The following is a 7,114-nucleotide window of genomic DNA, read 5'->3' as shown; positions in this document are numbered from 1 at the left end:
AGCAACCCATGACCCACCCGGTCCTGTCCAGGTGAGGACTTTATAATTTGGACCCGGCAGCAAAACATAAGACTTGAAGTGATGGAGATGATGCCAGTGGGACGCTCCAGTTCCAGGCAAAGCCCGGGTTACTCGCAGCACTTGCCTGGTGATCACGAACACTTCACCCTTCCTCATCCCTCCAAGGACAAACTAAACTTCTCCCCTGGTCACCACCACCCACAAAATACCCAATAAGAAAGGAGCAAGCACCCGCCTGCCCCAAACCCACCCGCCAAACCCTCCTCCTCTCCTCCACCCCCAACTTCATCCCACCACAAAGTCAGCTGCAAAGATCGGAGCCACAAACCCGGCTTTGGCATCATCTTCATCCTCCTCCAGCACATGGGGTGCCCAGTCCTCCTGCCTCCATCCTCCTCCTCTTTCAGCTCCACTGGCTGGGGGCTGCTTGGTGGTGCTGCCCCTTCGTCTCTCGCAGGCGCATGGCTGTGGCAGCGCGGGGACGCTCGTACCTTTCCTGCGCTGGGCGGAAAGGTGATGCTGGTACCCACGTGAGCCCTGTGGGACTCCTTGCCCTCATTCTCCTTGTGCCAGAAATGGGTTTTTGTTCCCTTGCTGGGTCCTGCCCGTCAGCAGCAGCAGCATCCAGGACCCCAACCTGCCACTTTCACATCCGCTAATGCGTGTATGGCCTTTGCCTTCCGAGTGAGGGTCAGCAAGGAGCAGCCAGGAGTGGAGGAAGAGGAGGTGATGCTGAGATGTGGCCCTTTCTGTCCCCTCCACGCAGGACAGTGCTGGTTTCACAGGACCCTGTTCATTTGCACACTCTTGAAAGAAGCTGGAAAATCAAGACCCTCCAGGTGGAGGCACCCAGGGCTCCTTTGGCCATCGGTCCCCTTGGCTAGGCACCTCCTCAGCTGCTGCCAACATCAGGGCCCGACTTTTCTCCAGTGCATGGGGAAATTCTCCATTCCCAGGAGCCGTTAGGGGAGCTCCCAAACTGCTGAGGCTCCGGGAGCAGGAACTGCCCCCAGGTGCTTTTTCCATCCTCTTTTTAAATCGCTCTGGCCAGCAGTGCCCGTTCCTCCATGAACCTCTGCCGGGGTGGGGGTCTCACCTTGCTCGTACTACGCTGGCTCCTGGCTGTACCCTGGACACAGCCAAGAGCAGCCCCAGCCAGGTGTAGGGCAGAGTCTGCTGGATTCAGCCATAACCCCTCAGTTAGTCCAAAGAGCCACCGGGGCTGTGAGCATCACCTACCACCTCCAGTGAAGGCATCTGAGCTGCCCTTTCAAGCCCCTGCCTGCTTTGCCGGAGGGATTTCATAGAATCATAGAATCAGTTTGATGAAACTGCAGCTCTTTCCCGTCCCATCCTGAGAAGAGACCCAGCACACAGGAACGGGGCGACTACAAGCCAGAGCATCTTCCGACTGACCTCCAAAAGCTGTCCTCGGCCCTCGCCCGCATCCTGAATCCTCCTGCCAGCAGCTTGGGATGCTGAGTCTTTCCCTTCCCATGTCTCCCCCCAGCCCCTGCAGAGTGCGTTGTCTTCCCTCCCCGCCCCAAAACTTCACAAGAAAAATCAGAGCATCCCCCTGAGAAGAGACCCAGCACACAGGAACGGGGCGACTACAAGCCAGAGCATCTTCCGACTGACCTCCAAAAGCTGTCCTCGGCCCTCGCCCGCATCCTGAATCCTCCTGCCAGCAGCTTGGGATGCTGAGTCTTTCCCTCGAGCTTTATTCCAGCCTGCGTAACTGGGGCAGGTTTCCACGCTGTGCCATTGAATCGGGAAAGGGACGTAGCAAGATCAGCCTGTGCTGAGCCCTTTCCACGGCATCCTGGCAGCGGGGTGAGCAAAGCCAGGGTCTGCCAGAGCTGCTGCTCAGGAAAACTCCAGGGGAATAAAAAGAAAGAAAAAGAAAACAACATCCTGGAAAATCAGGTCTGGAAAATCTCCCCTCGACTGCAGGGCAAAGGGGGAGCTCAACGCTCAGACCCAGCAAAAAGCTGCTCCTTGGGGTCATCTTCCCCTGGCAGCCCCAGGCTCCTCATGCAAAGCTGTTGCTGATGTTGCTTTGGAGATGATTTTGCCTCGGAGCAATTTCCTGATCTCCTTTCCATGACCTTTGAAAACGGATACTGCCGAGCCCCGCAGCAGCTGAGCCCGGAGGGGTGCACGGCTGCCCCAGGATGGGGTGTCCTGGTCCCCTCTCCATGCCCAGGGCAGCACTGAAGCAACCATAGCAAAGCCGTGGTTTTCCCAACCACATGCCACAAACTGAACGTCATTCCAAAAAAATCACTCACAGGGGCACAGACACACCATCTCTGGTGTAGAAGTGCGGTTTTAAGCTGCTTTGGGGTTGGGGGAGATGCAAAGCGAACGGCTCAGCTGAGGAAGCCGAACCGCACCGCTCTGGGAATCAGCAACATAACCGTTTTCTCCCCGCTAAAAACCAGGCTGTATTTAGCTGAGGCTTTGCTTGTATGGAGATGTCTACAACCTCCACAGAGAGGAAACTCACCACAGGTCAAACGTGACACAACTCTTACGGAGTAACTCTGGGGTAACACTTGAACCCGAGCCCGGCACTAACTCTGGCCCCTTCCAAGTCCCCCCATCTGACCTGTACCCCCAGCACACAGGTTTCTGTAGGCTTTTCCATCGGTGTTCGGAGGGTGCAGCGTTCGTTCGTGTGAGAGCCGTGGGAAGTGTTGAGCCAGCACCAGGACCGGCTCGTCTGAGCTCCTGCACCGACCCACAGGAGCAGGGACCACGGCCTGAAAATCATACCTTATTCTTCACCACTGAAGGCAAACTGCACTGAATCCACTGGAGCTAGAAGCGGTTTTGTCCCAGCATTCCCATTAACCCTGCTCTGCAGCAGCAGGGTAAGCGCTGCCCAGCTTTGTGCCATGGCGATTCCTGCGCTCAGTCCCCTGGGATCACCTAAAACACCCCTTTTATTTCCAGACAAGACCAGAGCCCATCTAAAAGGCAAGATCCTGTTAGCTCTTATTATTGCAGCCCGCATCTGACGTTGTCTACTTCTGCATCCCATCCCCTCCCCATCTAATTCATCCCGACAGCACGGATGCTCCCACCCCTATTCCGTGCTTTAAGTGGCCACTTGGCAGCCACAGATATCAGCCTGTCAGAAACACTGATGAATTATTTCACCCCAGGTTCTTACGGTTAAATTTCAGCCGGCTGAAGGCAACTAATATTTCCTTGCGCGTGCTTCAACGGCTCTTGCGTATGCTCCAAAAAATCAGATTGCAGCGACTGATGATTTTCTAATGGAAGACTTGCAAAGCCATCAGAAAGATCACAGCCAGGAGTAACTACTTTATTTAAGTCTTGGAAGAGAAACAAAGGCTGTAAATGCTCAAAGCACGGAGTGTATCTGTCTGTGTTCAGGCACAAACCCAAAAGCAACCAAAAATTCCTGCATCAGCACAACCTGGTACAAAACCACGAGCCAAGCGCCGTTTTAGCTGGAGAGAAATGGAAACCTTTTCAACCAGGGAGTTCTTCCGCATCCTGGTGCTGATAACATAAAACAGAAGGAGCGGATGAACGAGGGTGGGGACTTGCCATGGGTGGTGGGCTCAGTCACGCCCCCGCTAGAGCAGCAATGCTCCACAGACTTTTATAAGCGCAGTAAACAGAGTTAAAACCAGTCACTCACCTGCAGCCCCGTTCAGCCAACCTTACAGCCCTTCCTCGAGCAATACGAGTATCTTGGGTGCTTACGGACGTGGCCGGTGCCTGCACGTCTCTGACACGCATGTAAGGATTAGAAAGAGTTTGTCTCAGGAAAGACTCAGATTCGGAAATCCTACACCCTCATGAAACCCTACCTTGCCTTGCTGGCTTTAAAGGAAACACGGGGAAGAAATGCTGCGAGCAGGGCTGTGGTACATCTTCACACGTGGGGAGCAACAGCTGCCCCGAACAAACCCAAACTCGTCGACAAACAGCCCCAAGAGAGGGGTTGTAGCCCCCGGAATTCAGCTCCTGAGCTGGACCCCCATCAAGTGATGGCTTCACTATGTGGGAGCAGATTTGTCCCCAGCATTGCTCCAGGGGCAACGTACGCACTGGGGGGGGGGATAACCCTTGACATTAAGAGCATCCCACCCAGCAGCAAGACCTGTCCTAAGAAGCAACACTCACGTTTTAAGACCAAAAGGCACCAGCAGCTCTTACCTGCCCAGCTGTGGACTGTAGCCCAGTCTCCTGGTCCCACCAAGGCACGCTGCTGCATGGATTCGAGCCTGGGTCCTGGCCTCACCACTCTTCCCTCTGCAATCTTAAGGGGCAGAAGGACAATTCTTCAGGGACCAGTTGACTCGTGGCCCTTCCACGTCCTAGAGAGGCCCTGGGAGCCTTTCATTTTGCCAGGAGGCACCGAGCATCCACACTGTGGGCAAACTCAAAAATCACCCCTGCATTCAGCTCCGAGCAGTAGCATCAGGCAATGCCAGGGAAGAGGTGACATAACCCAAGGTCACAGAAGGGTCTTCCCATTAGCAAAGACCCACCTCATCCCCCAAGGCACCACAGAACCAGCTGTAGAAGACTTTGGCTGCTCTCACGGGTCCTTCCAAGCCTGTGGTATGGTGTCCTGGGCATCTTTATTGTAACAATACGTAGGATGGGTTAAGCCAATCTGTCTTCTGCTTGGAGAGAAGGATGGAAGGAAGGTAGATGCTGGAGGCTGCAGTAGCCATGTGTTTGCTGACCAGGATATATGGGTCTTCTCCACCTCTCCTGGCTGCACTGAGCTGATCTACACCTCAGTATCAGGTACCACGTCCTAATCACGGACAGCAGTGGAAGGAAAGGTCCTTGGCTCGCCCAAGTCATCAGCTTGGCCATTCTGCTTTAACCCAACTCACATGGACACCCCGAAGACTTACCTCATCCTTTAAGCCTCACCGAAAGCCATGCATGGCCAGTGTCCCTGGGAGCTGGAACTGCCTCGCTGGTATTTCCCGGAGGTTACGGTTACACTGCAGTAATGGGGAATCTCATTAATTACTCGTTCAGCTGAACAGTGGTAACGAAGGCCCGGGACATATCAAGAATCATGTTAGCATGGCAAGTGCCACAGGAACACCCGGGAAGGGTGATGCTCAGCAGAAAGGCCTGAAGTTGTTACAAGAACGTTGGGAGACTTGATACAAAAGGCCGGCTTATTAATAGCTAATGGGCAAATAAATTATGTACCCACTTGAGTGGATCGTTTTCTCCCTCCTCATGGCATCCATCACCTCCCTTCTCTGTCCCACTTGGTTCTTTCTCCACCTTTATTTTCCTGCTTCATGGGACTTGCATGTGTTTGCTCATCACTGAAGGTTTCCAGGCTGTAGCACTGAATCCAGCCTCTCCCCCGTGTCTCAGCTGCTCACATCCACCTAGAGCAGGACAGAGGAGCACCGGCCACCCCGAGCCCTCTCCAAGGAGGGGTCGGACATCCCCATCACACCGGGGCTGCTCCCAGAGACCTCTTGATGCCCTGGAAACACCAAACCTGAAAGAAAAGCTCCAGGCAGCAAAACAAAAGCTTCTCACGGTGGTTTTTGCCGGGCCGCTTCGCAGGCTGCGACCTGCCCTGCCTGCCATCTGCCCAGCCCTGGCAGGAGCAGCCAGAGCTGCTGGGGGTGCAGGCGGCCAAGTGCCAGCAGCCCTGCACCGGCCATGCTCTGGCGGGTCCCTGGCAGGCAGGGAGGGAAGGGGAAGGCTGGTCGATGGCGTGGGGAGGGGGAGAAAAAAGTGGGGGCTGCTCCATGCACTCAGGAGTTAGGGTCCCCAGCACCCCAAAAACCCAGACGAGGAGCAGGGAAGGCTGAGGCTAACTCAGTGAGAGGAAGTCTGGGGATCTCCCCATCCCCTTCGCGACTCGGCCACTGGCCCCAGCTCTGCAAAGCCAAGGGAGGGCACGGATCTGCCTCGTCGGTGCATCGCCGGCTGGGATAACACCACAGTGGGTCCGGGCAGCCGGGGACTGTCATCTGCTCCTGTTTCAACAGGGACAGCATCTTCCCCTCTCACTTTCCTGAGCCCCATTTCCCATCTGGTTTATGGGCAGCTCTCCGGTATCCGCCTGATGCTGCGGTCAGCGTGGTCCTTCCCATCAGTGCTCCCTCCCCGAGCTCTAAATGCTGCTTGTGAGCCCACATGCAGCTTTTTTAGGAGGCCACAGACTTCTGGATCTGTCTGCTGGCACAGCACACTCAGCATTTATTAACATCTCGGAGCCCACCAGGCCCCTCTCTGCTTCGGGGCTGGCCCCAGACAGCAAGAGGGGCCCAGAAAACAAGGGATGCTGGTACAGGTTAACCCCCCGCTATCGCCTTGAGTCAGGGACCACAGGCAGGTTCAGCCCCATCCCCAACACACAGAATAAGTGAAGAGCTTCTAGGGCAGAGCCAGGACCAGCATCCCAGTCCCTGGACCAGCTCTTTAACTGGAGGACGATGGCCCCACCACTGCTGTCTCTGTGCCTCGAGGCCCCTTTCCCCAGCATTCCCCCCTTCTTGAATCTTATTACTTTCTCTGCCCGCTCTGATTTCACCGGGCTGGGCTATGCTATCCCTCATGCTGGGGTGGTGTTGGGCAATCTGATCCCCACCCCCTCGTCATGTTGTCTATGAACACTGTCACTAATCACCCCAGACCCCACGCTGACCCCGATGAAGTTCCACCCAGTGGGTCTTCATTGCCCAACTCGATGCTGCCCCATCAACGGGTAGGCTCCTGTTCCGTGTCTGTCACCTTCCCGGCAGGTTTGCATAACCCCAGCCCGCGTCATGGCAGCTCCTGGTCACCGAAATCGGGCTATTCTGTATCAGTAATAAGAAACTCTCACCACCTCTGACCAGCACACGTATCTGCTCACACCACTGCTTCCTCCCAGGGGACAGCAGCATCTCACCCCAGCATCCATGAGGGATGACATCAAAGCATCCACCCTTGAAGAGCCTCCACAACAATCTCCCCATGAAGGGGCCATCGTTTGCCCATTTTCTGTTAGCCAAAGGATGAGGAATCACAGGCTGGTTTGGGTTGAAGGGACCTTCAAAGCTCCTCTGTCCAACAG

This window comes from Buceros rhinoceros, unplaced genomic scaffold (assembly GCF_000710305.1).
Source record: "Buceros rhinoceros silvestris isolate BGI_N320 unplaced genomic scaffold, ASM71030v1 scaffold25576, whole genome shotgun sequence".
Classification (NCBI taxonomy): Eukaryota; Metazoa; Chordata; class Aves; order Bucerotiformes; family Bucerotidae; genus Buceros; species Buceros rhinoceros.
Note: the sequence above shows the minus strand (reverse complement) of the source record.